A 24,156-nucleotide genomic window follows, 5' to 3' on the forward strand; every position below is an offset into this window, starting at 1 on the left:
AGTTCACTGGAATTATATTTTGACACAAGGATGAAGTCATAAGAAAAATGTGAAATCCTGATCATAGTGTAATATAATAAGAGATCATTAGACAATGCCACTTTTCTATTTTAATAATGGAGAATTATAAAAACATACAGCAGTTTGGATCTTTGTGTATAAATTTAGGCACTAAATTAATTAATTTGCTTTCCGTTTGGGGTAGAGTTACCTTACACAATGGAATACTACTCAGCCATAAGAAAAGATGAAATACTGCCATTTGCAACAACATGGATAGACCTTGAGAATATTATGCTAAGTGAAATAAGTCAGGAAGAAAAAGCTAAGAACCATATGATTTCACTTATATGTGGGATATAAAACCAAAACTTGTGGACACAGACAGCAGTGTGGTGGTTGCCACAGGAAAGGGGGCTAAGGAGGTAGGGGGCGAAGGGGACCTAGTATACGGTGATGGAAGATGATTTGACTGGGTGGTGGGCACACAGTCAATATACAGATCTTGTAGCATAGAAACTCACACCTGAAACCTATATGATCCTATTGACCAATGTCACCGCAATAAAATAAAATAAAATTAAATTTAAGATGTCTGAACACTTGCTTTAACATGTCACATTCTAGAATTATAGATGAAATATTCTCATAAATTATTATAAAGCATTTAAAATAAAAATAGGTGGCTGTTTCTTAATGCCAATAATGAACAACTTTGCCAACTTTCAATATACTATAAAATGTGACTGAAATAGTAAGTTGGAGGACACAGATACCTACTGCGACAGTGGCAAGTAAAAAAGAATCACACAAAAAAGCACATATCACATTAAACTTACAAAACGTCAGACATCCTGTTGCATGTATCTAAGGAACATCAAATATTAGACAGGTAACAGAGAATTTGCTAAATAAATGTTACCTTAATTGCTTATTCTGATTTTTTTTAAGCTGGTACTTCTAGGGGAAAAAAAACACCCCCCAAAATATAAACCCATGTTCTAGCAGGAAAATGCCATAATGAAGATTATGCTTAAATTTCTGCAATTAAAATAGAATCATGAAAACTTTATTTTAATTCCTAAGTTTTGGGTAGTATTGAACATTTCACTTCCTACATTTAGTTGGTTATGCAGATGTGGTGTTACTTCATAGCAATCAACTTAATTTCTCAATTCTAAACATCTAATCTTCTGTCTGGGCGCTGGAGCCTTGCCTTCCAAGCTCTGATAAACTTTGTGGCTTTACAGCCTCCTTCCTCTATCAGATATGTTCTTATCTGGCCAGCATATCTCTTTTTTGAGGGGGAAATACCCTTACTCTATGCCACAGTGATCTTGTTCAGTGCTGGGAGCTAGGATGAACTCAGGTAGATAGGATCCACTAGCCCTAAGGAGAAAACAATCCTGATGACATCATTTGTGTCCCTGGGTCCCCGAGGGCCAGACAAATCCTCATCCATTTCTTGGACTTTCTGGGTACAGTCATCCTTTTTGTCTTTTGGTTTATGCTAGTTTGAGGTGGATTTTTGTTATATATACTGTAAGAAAATATAACTACAAAAAATAACTAATTTAAATGTGCTGTTTCTTTTGCATTTCCTAGTTTCATTATTATTAGCATATAATTCCAACATGTTACAAGTAAAACATATTTCATATCACAGATATTAAGAAAACTAACAAATCAGATTTTTTTTTGGTTTTGGCCCATCATGCTTCCCATACTTTTGGCAATTGTTTTTTATAAAAACTGCATGCATTCATTTATTTATTTTATAATCACATAAAAATATATGCATCTAAACCCCCCCAAATTCAAAAAATATAAAAAATATACAATGTAAAGTAAATCTTTCTGCCACCTCCAACCCTCAGTATTACAAATTCCCTCCTGATATTATTACTTACCTGTTTGTTGTATATCCTTCCAGAAATAGTGTACACATAAATATATGTATATTTGCAACTAAATATACCTATCTACAATATTGATGGCATTTACAGTTCTAAACCTTATTTTAAATTGAAAAATGTTTTGCTGTTTTGCCTCCTTAAAAAAAATCCTCCACCCCAGCACATGTATCACACTAACTAGTCACATTCCCTCCCTTCCTTTCGACCCCCAAAATGAAACACTTGCATGAATTTGGGTTCATCATTTTCAAGAATATTTTATACTTTCACTACATAGTTATGTACTTATAGATAATATATCTTATTGTTTACAGGTCTTTAAACATTATACAAATGATACTCTAAATATTTCACAGACAATTGCTTTTTTGGCCGGTATTATACTTCTATTATTCTTATTGATACAAGTATCCTTTCTGATAATACTTATCTTCATACAAAATGTTCCCTTGTGCACCACTATAGTCAATGCCCTCATTTACACCCAACCTGTCAACCACTTATATGATTTTTATCCCTATAGTTTTGCTTTTCCAGAATGTCGTATAAATGGATTCATATAGTAGGTAGCCTTTTGAATATGACTTCTTTCACCTAACTTAATGCTTTTGAGATTCATTCATATTATTACATGTATCAGTTCATTCCTTTATATCACTGAGTAGTACTCCATTGTATGGATATACTATTATCTGTTTATCCTCTCATCATTTGATGGACATTTGGGTTGTTTCCAGCTTTTGTCAATTATTTAAAAAGCTGCTATAAACATCTGCATATAGGTAGTTTTGTGGAAATATACCTTCATTTCTCTTAAATAAATACCAAGGAGTGGAATTGCTAACTCCTATGGTATGTGTGTATATATGATATATATATATATATATACTGTTTATATAACATATAAACTTTATAGAGTTATAGAGATTATAAAAAAACTGCCAAAGTTGTAGCCTAAATTTATATAACCTTCAAGAATCTGTGCTTAACTACTAGTAATGCCACTTGTTGAATGTCTACTATAGGAGGTTGGGCACTATACCAAGTGCTTGAAATACATTACTATAGTCTATACTCATAACTACACTATGAGATAATTCCTATTATCCCTATTTTACAGGTGATAAAATGAGACTTATGGACATTAAGTCACTTGTAAATATAACACACAGCTAGTGACTAATACAACTCAAATATAAATTCAGGCCTGTTTGGTCCAAAGTACATTGTTTTTGCCTCTTACACACACACACACACACACACACACACACACACACACACACACGTGTGTGTATATATATGTACACACATACCTATATACACATACATATAAACAAATGTATATGTATGATAAATCAACCTATATTCTCAAGAACATGACAGATAAGAAAAAATATTATTCAGTGATTTGAAAAACAATACAAATGTGTGCGTTGACAAAAACTTGATTCATTTGTAACTGTCACAGCCACACTTGCAGGAAAAAGGACAAGCAGAAATGTACCAGATACTCTTGAGCATGCCACCTATTTATTTATATTGAAATATCATTGACATACAATATTATATTAGTTTCAGGTGTAGAACATAGTGATTTTACATATACATTATGAAATAATCCCAATAAGTCTAATTACCAGTTGTCATCATACAAAGTTGGTAAAATATTTTCTATACTCCCTGTTGTACATTCCATTCCATGACTTCTTTATCTTATAACTAGAAGTTTGTACCTTTTTTGATTCCCTTCACCCATTTTGCCTACCCCTGAATCCCCTGGCAGCCATCTGCTCTCTGTGTCTATAAGGTTGTTTGTTTTATTTTCTGGTAGATTCCACATATAAGTGAAATCATATGGTATTTATCTTTCTCTTTCTGACTTATTTCACTTAGTATAATACTCTCAAGGTGCATCCATTTTGTTGGAAATGGCAAGACTTCACTCTTTTTTATGGCTGAGTAATATTTCACTGTGTATATATACCACATCTTTTTCCCCATTCATCTATGGATGGACACTTAGGTTCATCCATATCTTGGCTACTATAAATAATGCTGCAATGAACATAAGGGTGCATATATTTTTTCAAATTAGTGTTTTCATTTTCTTCAGATATATATCTAGAAGTGAGATTGCTGGATCATATGGTAGTTACCATTTGTATATCTATTATCAGCACTACACTTTTACTCCAACCCACATTATAGATGTCAAATTTTACATCTTTTTATTTTATGTATCCCTTAACTAATCATTGTAGTTACAGTTGATTTTACTATTTTTGTCTTTTTACCTTCATACTAGATTTATATGTGTTTCATCCACTACCTTTTCTATGTATTTGCCTTTACATGGTAGAATATCCTAGAATATCCTTCCTTTGTATCTTTTATTTCTAGTTAAGGCTTTTTTTTTTTTTTTTTTTTTTTTAGCTTAATAAAACCCCTTTAACTTTTTTTTGTGTGTGTGTGAAGCTGGTGTAGTGGTGATGAACTCCTTTATCTGGGGAACTTTCTCCTTCAATTCTGAATGGTACCCTTCCCAGGGGAGAGTATTCTTAGTTGGAGGCTTTTCCTTTTAGCACTTTGATTATATCATGCCAATCCCTTTGGGCTTACAGTTTCTACCATAAAAATGAACTGTCTTATGAGGTTGCTCTTATGTGTAACTGTTATTTTCTTGCTGCTTTTAAAGATTCTCTATCTTTCATTTTTGGCTTTAAATTATAATGTGTCTTGGTATGGATCTCTTTGGGCTCATCTTGTTTGGGACTCTCTGTGCTTCTTGGATAAGTATATCTGTTTTCCTCCCCAGGATAGGTAAGTTTTCAGCCATTATTTCTTCAAATAAGTATTCTACCCTTTTCTCTGTCTTCTCCCTCTGAGATCCCTATAATGTAAATGTCCATATGCTTGATGTTGTCCCACAGGTCCCTTAAGCTATCTGCATTTAACTTTTTTTCTTTTCTTTCTGTTGTTCTGTTTGGGTAATTTCTATTTTCATGTGTTCCAAGTCATTGATCCATTCCTCTGTATCCTCTAGTCTACTGTAGATTCCCTTGTGTATTCTTTTGTTCAGTTATTGTAGTTTCAGCTCTGTGAGTATTGTTTGGTACTTTCTTATATTTTCTATCTCTTTGTTGAAGTTCTCAATGTGTTCATCCATTCTTTCTTCTAGTTTGGTGAGCATATCTATGTCCTACTTTGAACTCTTTATCAGGTAAAATACTTGTCTCTGTTTCACTGAGGGTTTTTTCTGGGGTTTTACCTCATTTCTTCATTTGAATATGTTCCTTTGTTTCCTCATTTTGTGTGACTTTCTGTGTTTATTTCTGTGTATTATGTTAAACAGCTATCTCTCATGTCTAGAAGGAGTGGCTGTGTGTAGGACATGAATCTTACCATTTAACCTTGCTCTAGCTCTTGGTTGTCTCTCAAGCTCTTTCTCTGACTGTTTCAGACCCACAGTGTCCAGAATTGCAGTCCCCCATGGCAACCTGATCCTGGTGCTCAATGGGCTTCCCCTGTGTCCTCTTTGTGTTCCATCCATTGGCTCTGACAGAGTCTATCAAGCTGTGTGGGAGGCTAGAGCTGCTTGCCAGCAATGTCTGTCAGGTTGTATGAATGACGGGGTAGGGCAGGGCTGTTTTCCTGCCTCTGTTAGCAGGTTAAAATGGGGGTGCAAAATGGTACCCTTCTGCACTGATGCCACTAAGGTAGAGGGTGCTGGTAAAAACGGTGTCTGCCAGTGTACTATTCCCAGAGAGAAACTCAACAGATTCCTGCCCCTCTGGCAGATGCTTCAAGCCTAGCTGTGAACTCTTTCACCTATGGTTCAGGCTCCCCTCAAACTGTTGCTTTTTATGCTGTGTCCTAGGGCAAGTAAGTCTGTGCACAAGCCCTTTAAGAATCTTTTTCCCCCGCAGTCCTGTGTTTCTCCTCGGTGTGAGTGTGGTTTTCAAAGCCCAGTGTCTTGGGGACTCATCTCTCCAGTAGAGGAGCTGAGGGCTATGGTGCCTCTGTGAGATACAAAACCCCTGCTCCTTAAGGAGAAAATCCATTTATATGTATATTATTTCCTTTGTTTTTCTGAGGTTCCATCCAGACTGTGTGGGTCACTGTACCAGAGGAGGGGCTTTTGGTGAGAGTGTGTCTCTGCCGCTCCTACAACTCTCAAGAAAGCCCTTTTATTCTTTGTTGTGGAGTGTTCAGCTAGTTCTCAAGTTCTTATCAGAGGTAACTGTCCCATACATAGTTGTATATTTGTTGTGTCTATGGGAGGAGGTGACTTCAGGGTCTTTCTGTGCCACCATCTTGAACTGCCTCGCCATGCCATCTTTCTACATATCACTCAAACCTTTCCACATATAATTATCTTTTTGTTCTTTATTCTAACTCCTCAGTCTTACTCCACCCTCTACCCAAATCCTGCCCAAGGTAAAAATGCAAGAAACTTGTTGCTGCACTTCTGATAATTATGTACATTATTTACATTCAGCTCTGATCCATATTATGTTACTGGCATGAAGGGGTCTTATAACTGGGAGTCATGCGTGTATTTAGTCGTAGTAATGGGAAAAACTGGGAGTCATGACTGCATTTAATATTAGCGGGATCTTCTGCTTCTCCAAGTCATGTTCAAACTGTATTGCTGGTGTATCTCTTTCTAATAGTAGGAAGAATATAAATATTCTGTTGCTTACTCCATCAAAATTTGCCTATAAAAACATTTGTCTTAACTAAGATGTTCTCCTAAATCCAATAATTTTAGTATTGTAACAAAAAAGTATTCCAAGGCTATATAATCACAATTATACTCTTAACACTCTCTAATCAAACTTTATAACGTTATTACCAAATTTTATTGAATCTAAGATGCTACAGATTTTAAAATATACCATAATTTTATGCAGAAAAATCAGGTCAATTATACTTCTAAGATATCATCTATTGCAATAAGTGTATGGCAACGTCAAAATGTGAAATGATACTAACCCAATATATTTTCCTCCTACAAAATAATGAAATTCTCTTCTGAGCAATACCAAAGTATTTTTTTCTGCTCACAGTATGTATTTTAAAATTCTTCTCATCTCCTTGCCCCACTCACAAAATCCCCACCTTCTCTTTTTTTGTTTTCTCTATTAAATAAAGAAAACTACATCATTCCTAATCCTTTCTTTTGTTTTTTTATATAAGGAAAATGCTGAAATTTTGATCGCAGTCTCCAATGGTGTCTCTTACGTTTCTTCCAACTACCTTTCATATTTTCTTCCCACCATGTAAAAGGTATTGTTTAAAACACTGGGAAAGAGCAGCTGAACTAATTCCAGGTGAAATAATGAATCAAATCATCATTTGACAACAGTTATTGATAATAACGGAAGTTTACAGTTTAATTAGTGTGTTTTGTATCTTCAGTATCCTCTCAATATACCTTAAATTTTTTTGGTAACATCTTTTTTTCTTTCTGCTTTCACTGAGATATAATCGACATAAAGCACTGTATTAGTTTCACAATATAATGATTTAATGTACATGTATATTGCAAAATGATTAAGATTAGTTAACATTCATTACCTCACATAGTTAAATTTTTTTCTTTTGATGTTAAGATTTAGTCTCTTGGCAACTTTCAAATATATGATACTGTACTGTTAACTTTAGTTACCACGCTGCACATTACATCTCCAGAACTTATTTACTTTGACTAAAAAAAAGGTTGGTAACTCATGTTAGGTTAGTCATATAATTAAATGTCTCATTATTCTTAAACTGTATACCTTAAAAACTGCCATCCAAACAGGACAACCATTTGTACTGCCATTGCATTAAAAATGAACTGTTTCCTTAGAGGTTTTTTCTAGTAATTTAGAATGATAGACAAAGAAAAGACTACACTGTTCATATCACTGAACACTATTTGTTTTGGATTTGTAGAGAAACCACTTTTATCTTACTTTAAAATCTTGTTATGTTTGGTTTGAATGTGTTTTTAATGGTAATAGTTTTATATAGTTAAGCCTCCCTTTGGTAACTCCAAGACCATTAATGGAAGTCTGTTTTTATCAGAGAACAGAGGCATTTGATCTTGTGTGTGATAATCTGCTAAATAAAGAAACAGAGAGTACAAATTAAATCACAGAACCAAATAATTTTAGACCTGAAAAGGATCTTAGAGGTAATAGAGTACCCTACTTTTATAGGTGAGAAAACTGTTGCTAATACAACATGTTTAGGGAAACATTTGGAAATTGTCCAAGGTTTCATAGCTGGTTAGAAAGGAAAGTGGAAACTAGAATTCAAGTATCCAAAAAACACTGCCTATTCTACTATATGAAACGGCATTTCAACATGGTATAATATAATATGTATGTTAGTTGTTTTAACAGAACTGTTTTATAGTGTAATTATAAATATATAAACTGAATTATTAAACACATCTATAAGATATCTAATTAGATACTTTTGAAAAATAGGTGCAGTTAGACAACTGCTCAAACATATCTATTGCCACCTGAGTATTTGTCTTTTTAGTCTCTGGAGCAGATTAAGAACCTAGTAAAGAAACATAACTAAATATCTTACAAAAGGATATCCCCCAAAATTAAAAGCTAATATCAGAGGAATAAAGAAACCAGATTTCAACATAGCTCCCCTTCACAGAAAGACTTGGATTGCTTACCACAGCATATTACCGAAGTGTATTGTATTGGTCTTTACGGGTGATTCTTTACAGGCGATGTTTTTCCTCACCCCGTGCCTCCCAGACAGGGATGAGCAGATTCCTGACTCAAAAGCAGTCTTAGATGCACTGTATAGTGATTTAGTGACACGAGAAAGGGAAGAAAACAGTTTGTAAAAGAAACAGAAATTAAAACATTCATAGGCAAAAAATGATCCACAGGCAGTAAGCAGAGCCCATGAAACAGAAAGGGAAAGTTGAGAGAAGAATGCCAGACAGTACAGCACAATGATTAAAAGCAAACTTGAGTTTGGCCACCAGCAATTACAACTATAACTCTGAATGAGTTAGGGACTCTAAACCTCAGTTTTCTCATTGGTCAGATGGGGGGTGATAATACTCATCTCACAGGATTATTATGCAAGGATAAAATGAGGTACCTTACAATATAGGCACATTAAAGTGAACAAATATGTAAGCTGTGTAATAGGAACCATTGAATCTTTCCTGTTAAGTTACTGTGGACCCTGATGTCAGTAAGGAATAGTATTGGACCAAGTAACAGTTAATAGGGTAGAAGGGAAGAGGCTTAAAGTGAAAATGCAAGCCACATGGTAGTCCAGAGCAGGGTCATTCAAGTCCAGACAGTAAATATTTTAGACTTGCGAGCTAGTCTCTGTTGCAGCTATCAGCTGTTGTAGATAAAAGCAGTCATAGACAATATGTAAATGAACAGGCATAGCTGTGTGCCAGTAAAACATTATTTACAGAGACAGGTAGCGGGTCCAGAGGCCATAGTTTGCAGGCTATGGATCTAGCATATCAGACACAGGTTTGCATAAAGCTCAGAATATCTCTGTTGGTCTTTATAAGTTTTGGTTAAGTTGTTAGGCACCTGAAACAGTGAAAAATGGAAATGCTGACCACATTTTCAATACATTTGTCCTGTCTAAAATGAACATATTTTTGAATGTAATGAAACAAAATACCTGAAGTTCACAGTTCTAGAACAGTTTCTTCAGGACATATAATGACAGGAAGGAAAAAGTCTATTGGGGTGGTAAGAGCATGTGCTCACATGGTAGCCTTGCACTGACAGGGAACCGTCTCACCAGGGAGGTTGCTTTTACCTATTACATACAAAGGAAAACAAATTTTAAAAATCCTGTAGCTTTTAGTTTTATTTAATCTGATGTTAACATAGTTTCAAGAAAATTCTTTTTATGAGTATTTGCATGGCATATTTTTACATATCGTTTTTTCCCCCCATCACTTTTATATGCCTAGGTTTAGATGTGATTATAAATAGTGCATAGTATTTTTTCCAGTCTAACATTTTTTAATAGAATTTATTGGGGTGACATTGGTTAATAAAACCATACAGGTTTCAAGTGTACAACTCTTAACACATTGTCTGCATACTGCATCATGTGCTCACCACCCAAAGTCAAGTCTCCTGCCACCATTTATCTCCCCTTTGCCCTCTTCCACCAACCAACCCTCTCCCACCCCCCTTTTTAATGTGCATTGTGTTTATATCCACCATGATGCCTGCTGCTCCCCAGCTCAAAAGCTTGTCTTCTCCCTCACTCACCAGTGGGTCTACTGATAAATTTTTTTTATGAAAAACTGAAATGTAAGATGAATAAGATAACTCCTATAAAGTTAAAAATTTATTTGAAATATGTTTATAAAGTATCAAGTAGAACATAAACCATACCCACGACAGTAAACAAATCTGATAAATTACGTCATCAGTATTCTGGTTTTGATGTAACAGGGCACATTCTCCCCCTTTAAACTAGTTCTAAAAATTTTAACTACCACTTATCTGCCTTGCCCTCAAACATTCTCATAAAATGGGGTGTTAGTAGAACATGGAAGGGAAGGTTTGAATTTTATTTATGATTACTGTATTTGGTATTAGATCTATGGGTAGCTGGCTGAAAAGGTCAGGCATGACTGTCTGGGTGTGACCCAGAGCCACTGTCAATGCCACTGTACAACATCCATGTTGATTATGGCTACATCCAGTTTGAATGTTTGCGGAACGTCTACCAGCTGTGGTAAAATCATAGAAACAGGTTTTGAGTAGTACCCTGTCAAATCTACTAAGATAAGAAATGAATTACATTGGGTCTTTGGGTTCTTTCTTTTGTATATATGTTTGTTTTCAAGTCCCCCTTTCTTTGCTAAGCAACTCTAAGCAGATACTTTGACTCAGTGAATACATATTAAGTGGCCTATGTATATCCAGTTCTGAGACAAAACTGACTACTCTTGGAAGCTATGAAACATATTTTTGTGAAAGCAACAACTGGCGTTTACTGTGCACTTAACACATTCTAGGCACCAGACATTAACTTCCATGTATTATCTCATTTAAGTCTTTACAATAATGATATCAGTTTGGGTTTATCATCATCTTCCTTTAACCTAAGATTTATGTTAAATCACTTGCCCAACTGGGCCTGTCTGACCATAGAGCCTGAAGTGTTAATTTCCTTGCAAGGTCTCAACATTCTTTTTTTTAAAAAAAATTTATCTTTATTGTTGAAAGTATTACAAATGTCCTCCTTCCCCCCTTAATAATCCCCTCCACTTTGCACGCCCCCTCCAGGCTTCACCACACAACTGTCTGTGTCCATGTGTTAGGCATATATGCATATAAGTTCTTAGGTTATACTCTTCTCCATTCCCCCGCCTTCCCTCTGAGATTCCTCAGTCTGTTCCATGCTTCTATGTCTCTGGATCTATTTTATTCATTGGTTTATTTTGTTCATTTGATTCCACATATGAATAAGATCATGTGACACTTGTCTTTCCCTGACTGGCTTATTTCACTTAACATAATATTCTCCAGGTTGCACCACACTGTCTCAAAGGGTAAGGGATCCTTCTTTTTATTAGCTGCATAGTATTCCATTGTGTAAATGTCCGAGAAGATGCTTGATATGATTTCAGTCTTCTTGAACTTGTAGAGACTTGTTTAGTGTTGTAAGAAGTGATCTATCTTTGAGAATGTCCCATGTGCACTTGAGAAGAATGTATACTCTGCAGCTTTGGGGTGAAATGTTCTGTAATGTCAATGAAATCCATCTGACCTACTGTGTTATTTAGAGTCACTGTTTCCTTGATTTTTTTTGTCTGGAAGATCTGCCCAGTAAAGTCAGTGGGGTGTTAAAGTCCCCTACTATGACTGTATTGCTGTCGGCCTCTCCTTTAAAGTCCCCCAGAAGTGTTTTATTTGTTTTTTCAGCCCGTGTGAGTCTTTTGTTCTGATGTGGGATTCTTGCAGACAGCCTATATTTGGGTCATGTTTTCTTATCCATTCAGCTACCCTATGTTTTGATTCATTTATATTTAAGGTTATTATTGAAAAGTACTTCCCTATTGCCATTTTATTTCTTTATGCCTATGTTTCTCCTTCTCTCTATTTCTACTTATTACAGCAGTCCCTTTGACATTTCTTGCAATGCTGGTTTGGTGGTGATAAACTCCTTTAGCCATTTTTTTTTTTTTTCCCTTTTCCCTGGGAAGCTCTTTAGTTCACCATCTATTTTGAATGATAGCCCTGCTGGATAGAGTATTCTTGGTTTTAGATCCTTGCTTTTCATTACCTTGAATACTTCATGCCATTCCCTTCTGACCTATAGATTTTCTGGTGAGAAATCAGCTGAGAGCCTTAAGGGAGCTCCTTTGTGGGTAACAGATTGCTTTTCTCTTGCTGCCTTTAAGATTCTCTCTTTGTCCTGAATTTCTGGCATTTTAATTATGATGTTTCTGGGCATGGGCCTCTTTGGGTTCTTCTTGCTTGGGACTCTCTGTGCCTCCTGAACTTGTGTTTCTTTTTCTTTGACCAGGTTAGGGAAGTTTTCTGCCATTATTTCTTCAAACAGGTTCTCTAACACTTGGTTACTTTCTACATCTTCTGGCACTCCTCTGATGCAACTATTGTTACATTTCATGTTGTCCCATAGCTCCCTTAAAATTGTCCTCCTGTTTTTAAATTTTTTTTTTTGGTTCTCTGATTGAGTGATTCTTTTCTACCCTGTCCTCTAATTCGGTTGATCTGATCCTCGGCTTCCTCTAATCTACTGTTTATTCCTTCCAATGTATTTTTTATTTCTACGATGTCATTCTTAATTTCCTTCATACTATATCTCATAGATTGCTTATCTCCATTTCATTTACTCTTCTTCTGGAAACTTCTCTTGTTCTTTTACTTGGGGCTTGTTTTTCTGTCTCCCCATTTTGGTTGCCTGTTTGGATTTGTTTCTATGTATTAGGTAGACCTGCTAGGATTCCCAGTCTTTTGGATGGTCTCTAGTGTACGCTAATGTCAGACATTGTTTATGACTGGCCTTGAGACGGGCCTGTTTGAAGCTTTCGGCACTCCACAGCTTGTGGTTCCCTCTGCTGGGGCTGGGTGCTTTTGAAAAGGACCAAGATGTGCACCAAGGTTTGCTTTCCCAAGCCCTGAGTCTAGAAGCAAATCAGGTAAAGACTGAAAGCACCCAGAGGCTGATTGTTATTCAGTCTCTAAAGAGCTTCAGGCTGTGGAAACTCCATAGGGTGGGGTGTGAGGTTCACAATGGGCAGGGCAATTGCTTCCCCCCCTCCCTCCCCAGGTAAAAGCTGCCTGGACTGTAAATATCTGCGTGAGAAAGATGTCTTCTGATGTACAGGGCAACAACTCAGCACAGGAATCCACTTAGCTGCCATCTGAGCTCTATGACCCAAGCCAGCACACATGGATTCACCTCACACAGTTCTAGTCTACTCTGCTGTCCCTCTACCGGAGCCCAAGGTGAGTGGCTGCACACAAAATTTTGTGTGTTGGCTCTTTAAGAGGGTGCCTGCATTTCCAGCCATCTCTCCCTGGGAGACAGAAACCCGGCTGCTTTTCACAACCAGATGCTACATGGGTACCTTTCTCAGTTCTGGTGCTCTGGGATGGGAAGCCCAGCTTGGGGTTTAGATCCCAGAGTTCTCAGTGGGTATCCTCCATAGCTGAGAAATCCCTCTGGACCTTCTGCTGCTGCCTGTGGAAGCCCAGCCAGCCCTCTTGCACCTCCACACTTCCTACCATTCTTTATATGGTCTCTGCTTCCCATCCAGCTAGTCTTCAGTTGATTATTCAGGATGGTTTTTCTCTATTTTAGTTATAATTCCAGTTTGGTCCTGGGAGAGTGTCAGTGTAGCTTCCACTCAATCTGCCACTTAGTTCCAGTTGGAAGGATCCTTGTAGAACCATGTTCCTAATTTTATTTTATTTTATTTTTTATTTTTATTTTTTTTCATGATCAAGTGGCATCCATTCCGGAGACAAAAGGTTGGTACCATATTTGCAAATCAATAAATGTGATACATCACACAAACAAAATGAAAGGTGAAAATCACATGATTATACCAATAGATGCAAAAAAAGCATTTGACAAAGTCCAGCAACCATTTAATGATAAAAACTCTCAGCAAAGTGGGAATAGAGTGATATTTCAGCATAATAAGGCCATATATGACAAACCTACAGCCTACATCACACTCCACAGGCAAAAACCAAGTGTTTCCCTTAAGATCAGGAATAAGACAGGGATGCCTGCTTCCATCACTCCTATTCAACATAGTACTAGAAGTCCCAGCCACAGCGATCAGACAAGAAGAAAATTTTCCACTTAAACCCAGAAAAGCATTAGAGGAAACAATGTGATAAATGCCCTATCTCCCCTGACTTTCTCTTACTACTACTAGTTTTGCTGTTTCCTTGCTTATGTGTGATTTTTAAACATTTTCACTTTATCTTTTAAATTTAGGCTTCATTTTGTTGCTGAATGACATTTCCAAAAAAAAAAAAGAATCTTTACGTGGAAACTCTTAATCCAAATGATCTTAACCAACTTCCCTAGTTTATATAACTTTAACTCTTTACTGAGTCTCTTTTAACAAAAATTAGGTACTTCATCTGTTACTGGTTTCCAGATTCTCTAAAAAGTATACCAAATGTTTCAATCACAAGTGTCAACTTAAAATGCTGCTTCATCAGAAACTACAATTTTACCAGGTGTCAAGTGAGTAGATAGCCACTGCTGCTGAGTAGTGCCAAGACAGGAAACCTCTTGATATCCCCTCTTTAAAACAAAAAAACTGCCTCTGTAATGTTAATACTTGCCCTCCAGTATGCTTATCTGAGTCACCTATTGGAATGCATATTCTGAGAAATAAAATCTTATCTGAGGCTAAGCTAGCTAAGCCAATCAGTTTAATTCAGTTCACCTGTGGTTTGCAAAATCAGTGACTTTTGCTGTATACCTGTCTCCATGGAAGTATGTCTCTTAAAATGTCAGTGTGTTTGCCAGTAAAAAAGCCTATCTAAAAGTTACGAAATGTGTTTGCCAATCTAGGGAATGCTAATTGCTCACTTTTAATTTTTCTCTTTACCTGATCCCTCCAGAACTTGGCAGTTCTTAGTGAGTCATGGCAATATATTTCTTTGCATAAATACAGTAAGACCAGTTCCATACTGTGTAGTCTTATTAACCAAGACTTTGACTGGAATGCCATGTCTAAGAGAGACATACCTAGATTGTGGATATCACCAGAAAGCCTTAAGGAATTGAGATTGACTCTCAAACTGATTGAAGCCAATGGCAGAAATGACCCGACACCTTGCCTGGCCACATGGTTCATGGCAATCTTTCCAGGGAAGAAAGGGCTGTTGAGATGAACCTCAAAACACCTTTGGGGCCCTAGCTGTTTTCGCTCAGTGGTTAGAGCATCTGCCCACAGACTGAAGGGTCTCAGGTTTGATTCTGGTCAAGGGCAGGTACCTTGGTTGCAGGCTCAATCCCAGGCCCTGTCCTGGGCAAGTGCAGGAGGCAACCAATCCATGAGTCTCTTTCACACTGATGTTTCTCTCTCTCTCTCTCTCTCTCTTTCCTTTCTGCCCTCTCTGAAAAGCAGTGGGAAAAATATCCTTGGGCCAAGAATAAAAACAAACACTTTTGGGGTCCTCAAATTTGGAACTTGAGGACATGACCCAAATTTACAGGTGTTCCGGGCACAGCCTGATCGCAACTGTGGCCTTGGCTTCTCTGCCCTGAGGGGCTGACTGCTGACTGAAAGTCAATCTAAAGATTCCTTATGAATAAGTGAGATTCTAGCCAGACAAATTTGAGAAAGCCTGTATCATCGATTTGATCAGTTGCTACTCTGGTTGTGTTTATGCAAATAATCAAGTCAAATTAAAACTGGACTTGTAGTGGAAAAGACTCAGGCCGTACACCGGAGGAGGCGAAAGGAGACCTTTATAAACGCATGCGGTCCCAGAGGGGGCAGTCTCCAAATTCTGGGCCCCGAACAAAGGGCTTGGGTCAGCTTTATAGGGTCGGAGGTCGGGCCTGCTTTTGGCGTGAAAATAGTGGGCGAGGTTACAGAGGTTAGATAAGGTTACATGTACATTCAGGCAGGTAATCTGATACCTGAAATGGGGAATCTTCCTAAAATGGCGGCGGTTCCTGCCTCATTTCCCCCCTCTGATGCTATTGTTGCTGCAGCAATTATTGCATCATGATCCACGTCCCTATCCTCCGGGTCTTCAGTTTCCCGGAGTCCACGATAATGGACCTGCTGAAGGGCTAGAATCTTGGCGGTGGCCCTTCTGGTAACAGTGGTTTCTAGGGTCCGGATGGCCGTTCTAATTACATACGGCCCGATAGATATTCCTGTTAGGATGATAAGAATGGGCCTGATTAACGGAACGAGCCACTGAACCCAGGCCTGAGTGTCTAGGCCCCAATTCCAGTTCCTAGCCTCCTCTCTGCCTCTCTGTATGCTTCCTTTTAATTCCTCATGATTCATGTTACTTAATGGCCATATTAGGTCCCAACATACCTGCCGCCCGGGTGGTCCTTCCTCGGCACTTCTGAGCCTGGTAGCCCCTAGTTCCCTGCATAACCCCTGTCCAGTGGACCTTATTATTCCAGGTACACTGAGCCTTGTTTGGTTTTGCACAGTCTGGTGGCATGTCAGTGCTATAGGAAAGGGGCTTCCCTCAACTACATACGATACTATACCCGAGAGTCTTATTCTCTCTCTCGGGGTGCTGCACTGGCACCGGGGCACTGTGATAACGGCAGGGGCACTTATAGGAAGCAAACTATATATCCACACAAACAAGCAAAACTGAGGTATAGTCCTCCAAGGGCTATCTGCCCCCACAGGTTCCAGTCCTGAGGTGCCGTCGCTGCCAGTCCTACTCCAAAGATTGTGGCGAGGAGCCTGGCAGCTGCGAGGCGCCATTCTGGACAATGATCCATTCGTGGGTCGGTCCTTTCCTTAGCTTCAAGGAGGGTAGCCGCGGCTGGGGCCGGTCCTCAGGTTCTCCGTTGACCTCAGGATCGGCTGCCCTCTTGACTCTGGTGTGATGAACCCAGGGCGCTGCTCCTGCAATCGGTTCCGAAGAGATCTCGTCCTGTGTCCAGATCCGTTCGTCCTCCCCCGGCAGTTCCGCGGGTGGCCGTCCGCAGAGATCTGGACGGGCCAGGACCCGAAAAGACCAAGGCGCGTGCTTCCCTCCCGCCTCTGAGCTCCGCAGACCCCCTGCGGGTCCCTCACCGGTGGCAAAGCGCCTGCACGCATGAGTTGTTTCCCGGTCAGGGAACCAAAATGTAGCAGAAAAGACTCAGGCCGTACCCCAGAGGAGGCGAAAGGAGACCTTTATTAATGCATGCGGTCCCAGAGGAGGCAGTCTCCAAATTCTGGGGCCATGTTCCTAATTTTAAACAACAACTCTTAAATGTTTATTTAAAACAAAGCTGAAGATGACTAACTCAAGTTTCAGTTGTCTGAAAATGTTTATTTCATATTCATTTTTGGAGGATATCCATGCTGGGTATTTAATTCTAAATTGCCAGTTATTTCCTTTTAGCACATTGAAAGTGTTATTATAATGTGTTTTGACTTCCATTGCTCTGTTGAGAAAACATCTATAAAAGCCTAAATGTTACTCATTCAAAAGTAATCTTTTTCCTTTGGCTTGCTACTTACTGATTTTCTCTTTGGTATTACAATTCTTCTACTTCGTTATGATCATTATGATGTGATTAGGTTTGTATCTCTTTTTTATCCTGCGGATGAATATCTTTCATTAGTTTCAGAAAAATTTCAGTCATTTTCTGTTCTTACAATACTTTTCCTAGATTGTTTATATTCTCTCCTTTTGGGACCCCAAATAAATGTCTATTGCACTATCTTACTCTAAATTTCCTAACTTTGTTTCATTTATCGGTGTTACAGTATGGGTAATATTTCAGATATACTCCAACTCATATGACTTTCAGTTCACTAATTCTTACTTCAGTTGTGTGTAATCTGATGTTAACTTCTAGAGTGTTTCACTTAAAAAATGTTTTCATTTGATGTGATTCCCTTTCAGATTTGCCTGGTATTTTCTAGAAAACATTTGTGGTTTACTCATAGTTGTGATTCATATTCTATTATTTTAAAATGTTTTTATTGATTTTGGAAAGAGGAAGGGAGAGGCAGAAACATCAATGAGAGAGAAATATCGATCGACTGCTTCCTGCATGGTCCCCCCTTGGGGACCAAGCCCACAACCAGGGCATGTGCCCTGACCAGGAATTGAACTGGTGACCTCCTGGTTCATGGGAAAGCGCTCAACTGAGCCACACTGGCTGGGCTCATAGTCTATTTATTTAAACATTCCTTGAAGCATTTCATAGTATCTATTCTTTAGACAACTTTATTGTTTGGTGTATGTGCAAGCGCATGTGTGTGTTCTTCTACTGGGTTTGTTGTGTCTGTTGACTTTCATTCCTGATGGATTTCTCCCTTACGTGCTTGACTGATCTTTGGTTGTGAATTTGTATTTTCCTATTATCATCTTTGGGAATCCTGTTGGACTGAATTAGGGATGCTTTCTGTTAAGGGTTTGTGTCGCCTGCCTGGCGTTGCTCAGCAGATTGAGCATCAACCTATGATCCAGGAGATTGTGGTTCAATTCTCAGTCAGGGCACATGCCCAGGTTTCAGGCTCAATCTCCAACAGGGAGCTGTGCAGGAGGTAGCCAATCAATGACTCTCTCTCATCACTGTTTCTCTCTCTCTCTCCCTCTCTCTCTCCCTTTTTGTCCTGAAATCAATAAAAATATATCAATAATATATAAAAAAATGGGGCTGTGTCTATTTCATCAAGGAACCAGGGGAGACAATTCCTTAAAAAAGTTTAAGAGGGCTCTGGCCAATGTGGCTCAGTTGGTTGGAGCATCGGCCCATGTACTAAAGGGTTGTGAGTTCAATATGCCCAGTCGGGGCATACACTTGGGTTGTGGGTTTGATTCCTGGTTGGGGCATGTATGGGAGGCATCCAATTGACGTCTCTCAATTGATGTCTCTCTCTGACATTGATATTTCTCTCTCAAAAAAAAAAAAAAAAAAAAAATTAAGAAGCCTGGATTAATGCTGGTGTTTCTGGCTTAGTTTCTTACTCTTGCTGCTAGTCCAAGGATTGGGATCCTAACTGAAGTACAGTGGAACCTTGGTTCTAGAACGTAATTTGTTCCACAAGGCTTTCGAGAAGCAATTTGTTCAAAAACCAAATCATTTCTTCCCACTAAAAATAACATAAATTGGATCCATTCCAGACCCCAAATGATTCCCTGTTTTAACCTTTTTTTTTTTAAAACTTTAAAAAATATATATATCTTTATTGATTTCAGAGAGAGGAAAGGAAAGGGAGAGAGAGAGACAGAAACATCAATGATGAGTCATTGATCAAGCCCGCAACCAGGGCATGTGCCCTGACCAGGAATCGAACCCTGATCGCCTGGATCCTAGGTTGATGCTCAACCGCTGAGCCACTCCTGGCCGGGCTTTTTTAACCTTTCTTATATGCAGTACATGTCTAAGCTCTATCGTTGTTCTTAGAACTTTTCACTTTGCTCCTCTCACTAACCTTCTAAAGACCCATGGCAACTTACTGTAACCATTTAATAATAATAATGAGCAACAAAAGCAAAAAATATGAAAATATTCACAGCACAATTTTCTGAGATGTTAACAACATGAGGTTTAGTGGTAAACTGATTCATACTTGCATGTTCTCTCCTTCATTTGTTGCCAGAGAGATGTGTGACTGATCATATAGGTATCAGCATGAAATAGTTTCAGGTCAAGAACCAAAGTTTTGTTCGACAACTGAGATATTTTCCCTCAGTGAACAATTTGGTCAACCACCGAATTGACTGAGATGGGAGACATTTGAGAACCGAGGTTTGACTGTACTTCTATAGATGTTTTCCCTTGGTGCAGCTGTGGACCATCTGTTTGCTTACTATATATAGTGAGGGGTTATCTTAATTCCCAATGTTTTTGAATTAAAGTCTTTGGAAGATTTCCTCTATTTTTTTCTGAGTCTAGTGATGCATGAAATTTATATTTTGTCTATGACCTGGCAGGTTATCAGCAGAAGAGCCCCTACAGTGTCTTCTTGCCACACTGTAGGAAGGAGAAGTCTATAATGAAATTTAATACATTTATACCATCAAAAATAGACCAAACAGTCTTTATAATTTAATGTTTAAAATTTTTACATTTGGCACATTATTTGGGCTTATTTATTTATTTCAATAATTTTCCTGAATTGCTTTCAAATAGAAAGATACAGAAAAAGTTTTCAGATTGCCATTTGCTAGCCCTTCTCTGAAACAACCACCATGGGGCTGTTTGGTCTAAAATCCAAATATATAAAAGGCAAGTAAATTTGGATATATTCACCCTAACAATACTTTTCTCTTTTAACACTGTTTTATGGAAGTACTGACATACAAAGATTGACTACATAAGAATTATGATCAGATGTTAAGAGCATCATGAGATAAATTTCCAAAAGCATCACTTTTAAGGTCTATATTAACTTGTATGCCATTAGTATTTCTTTTCTTTCCTGTCTTTAAACAATAGTCTCTTGTTCTACACTAAACACAATGTAAATTAAGAATTAAAACTATTTTAAACAATTTAATGGCCAGAACCAGTGCTCACTACAGCAGCGAGTACTGACTGAGTCATAAGTTTATCCTATGTCTGTTCTCTAATAACTGCCATATATTCTAATTTAACAATAGAGGTTTCATAGTATCACTTTTTTTTTTTTAAAGGGAGAAGATATGCAATTCTTTAGTCCATCAAATATTGAAAAGTAGAAATTGAAACATTCTCCATAACTGCCTTTAACAGTGTGAACCTATCAGTGACAAAACAAAACAAAACCACAGGATAGAAGAACCACTTGGTAGGAAATGATTTACTTAAACCCTTTCAGTTTTCCAGGTTATAAATAAGAATGTCAGAAACAGATTCTGCACTCAGAACTCTCGACTAACAGTTCAGTAAATAATCCTGAGTCTGCGCATTTACTACTCTGCAAACTGCTTCTCCAAATTTAAACATGCCACACATCCTACTGTGATGGCCCTAGGGTTGATACCATTTACTCCAGCTTCTAGCTCTTTTTCCAGTCACTATCAATTACTTTCAAATCTTTTCTTTGTATTTTTTATTTTTATGATGTCATAAAAATATTTGCATATCATTTACATTTTAAGTCTTAAGTAATTTAATATATTTGTTTTGAGCCATTCCTTTGTGCATTAATTCAGACTGTGGAAGCTTAATCTTTCCATTGAATGAACCCTATTCTCAGGAAATACTTATCATGACCTTAAGTTTGTTGCTAGTTAGATGTTTGGCTCCTGAGACTTCCTGACTATTCCTCTGAAAGTGATTCATACTGACATGTACAAAATCACTGATCACCTCACTGGCTTCACTAATAACCCACCCATCATTTAATGATATTTGCCCTTTTTAAGATCTAGAAAACAGGTCAATCATGTCATATGTATAGTACTCAGAGAATACCTATGAAATTACTGAGTTTCTGTCTACCACATCGCTTGTTAATGAGGTCATTTCCTCAGGAAAAAAATTATATGCAAGAAAACACTTAAATCATCAAGGGGAAAGTGAGTTCCCCCCAAAAGTCCATTCTCCTTTCTCATGGCACAATACATTCCTTTCACTAAGCTTGCTTTCTTTGGTACTACCTAAGAACATGAGCACACAGAGAAAATTAAATTCTTATTTAAACTCAAGAAGCAAACATTTCCCAAAATGACAATATTCCTCTCCTTTACACTTGAGTAGTAAACACTTCTCTACATGCCAGTGCCCTTCTACTTAGTTAGAATTTTAGTCAGCAGTATTTTGTTTATTTGTTCAGGATCGTGTATATTTTTTCACTACATCTATAATACACTTCAACACCTGAACACCTGCTGAACTAAACTTGTCTTGCTGGCAGAAAAATTTAAAATTATGCAATCTGCAATTCAGTCCATGGCAAGCACTTGGGTAGAATTTCTTCTATACCTTTCAACATACCTAGCAACAATTAGAGAACTGCCTGCATAGAAGTATTGCCAACTGAAAAGTTAGTGAAGCGAGTTTAATCAAGTGAACTTGACTAACAGTTTAGCTAAGGATTTTTCAGATACACAAATTAATTAAGTACAATAATTGTTTTCTATCCAAATAACCTTAATGCAAAATTTTACGAATGCATTAACAGGGAAATCAGTATTATGTGATTTATAATTACTAAAAATAAATTTTTCATTCATTAAAAAGTTTTTATACATACAGGCTATAAAGACAATGTAAAAGACTATGGAAAGGGCTATTGACAAATCAGCCATGACAACCAGAAAACTGTATTTTTAAAGAAAGAGTCCATCCTAATAAATTATATTTCACATGCAAAATTTAAAGTAGGAGACAAACAGATTTTACATGTAAACACTAATATGTAACCAGCAAAAACTCATTATAAAAATATAAATATAAAGCTTTACCACCAAGGCTATATGAAAGATAATTTACTAAAAATAGTTCATAATTAAATTGGGTGCTGTAAGAATCCAAATAAAATAAATGTTAATTTATAAGTCTCTCATTTGTGAAACTGTTTTCCTCAGGTTTCTAAGACTAAGCCAGTAAATTTTCTATTCCTTTATTACAACAATCAACAAGAAATAACCAAAGCTACCTGAATTAAATGCATTTTTTTTAAAAAAAGACCAAAACACATTTTCAAGAAAAGCAGACCAAGCAAAATTTCATAAATAAGCTAAAAGTTTTTTTGACTACTCTAAGTTGACATATAGGCATTAAAAAAACAACAAAGTTTTAAGAAATGACAGTTTAGTTTTCAACCAAATGAAGAGGAATTTCTAAACCTGATTTCATTTCTGCTACTAAATATATGTAGTAATTTAAACAAAAGTTCTGTATATGAATGTGGAAATTACTTGAAAGTTGTGTCTAGGCATGTGAAAAGCATAAGAAAAGAGATTTCCCTGTTTCCTTTTGGATGCTGCAGACAACAGCAACCCAGCCTAGGGCACACTGCTGCGGATTTTAACTGTTGTATGGAACTACTCAAAATGCTTTTGATCCATTTTATCTTGCAAGTTAGCAAAGAAATGTTGCAATAAGAAACACCAACAAAGATCTGAAAACGTTAAGCTCTGGATTACCATATTGTGTTCTCCTGCCATTCAATGCTCCATACAAAGGCAGTGGTGTTCAAAGTAAGGGGAAAAAAAGTGGAGGGAGAAAGAAAAAAGAGAAACTGGTCTCAGAAAGTGCAAAGCACAAAGTAAATAATATTCTTCTACATCCCTTCTTTTTCACAGATTGGATGTTAAAAGAGCTGCAGCAATTAGGCTTTTGTTAATTACCAGCTGTTGAAACAGATGTGTTGACTATCCTTATTAGTCAACAGCTGGGTGAGAAGAACAATTGGTGCTCCCTAAAACCAACAGCCAGCTGTTCTGCAGTAATTATCTCCAATTAATAATACAGGTGATAAAGGCAAAAGCTCCTGTCTCTCTGTTTCAATAACTTTGGCGGTTTCAATAACTATGGCTTTATGATTACACAGCAATAGAGAATACATTTATTACAACAAGGAAGGTTGTATATTAGAGTTGCATTAACTCTATGGTAGTTTCCATTACGCAATTTCTGGAGAAGGAATCAGGCAAGTGCTAAAAGTAGAAGCAGACATTCTGTAGGCTTTTATTTATCATATTTCAAATGTCACTGCCAACTTACTTCTCTAGTACTAACAATAATAGCTAAGCACTTAAGTTCTTTGAAAAAGAGAAGCATAACTAAAATCTGTTCTTTTTGATTTCCAGGTGTTTTCACTGATCATATTTTATATTCATTTCACTGAAGCAATATATTTCCTCCTGGTATACCTAAATATCCATGTCCTGTTCCCTAGCTTACATTTCCTAGGTGACTGGAAGAAGCAATTTTACCAAACTCAAAAGAATTTATTCCATAGCAGTAAACATTATTTTATGTATACAAGAGATCAGCAGAACAAACAAGCAAGCAGGAAAACAAAAAATAAAACCACCTTTTATTTTGTAGACACCATTTTATATATAATATTCAAGTTTCTAAT

General features: G+C 37.2%; 1 protein-coding gene across 4 annotated transcripts in view; it reads right to left on the reverse strand.

Moving 5' to 3' along the window:
• Positions 1 to 24,156, reverse strand: part of MIPOL1 (mirror-image polydactyly 1) — a 270,347-nt gene that overhangs the window by 103,500 nt on the left and 142,691 nt on the right. The window lies entirely within an intron of this gene.

This window comes from Miniopterus schreibersii (assembly GCF_964146895.1).
Source record: "Miniopterus schreibersii genome assembly, chromosome: 1".
Taxonomy (NCBI): domain Eukaryota; kingdom Metazoa; phylum Chordata; class Mammalia; order Chiroptera; family Miniopteridae; genus Miniopterus; species Miniopterus schreibersii.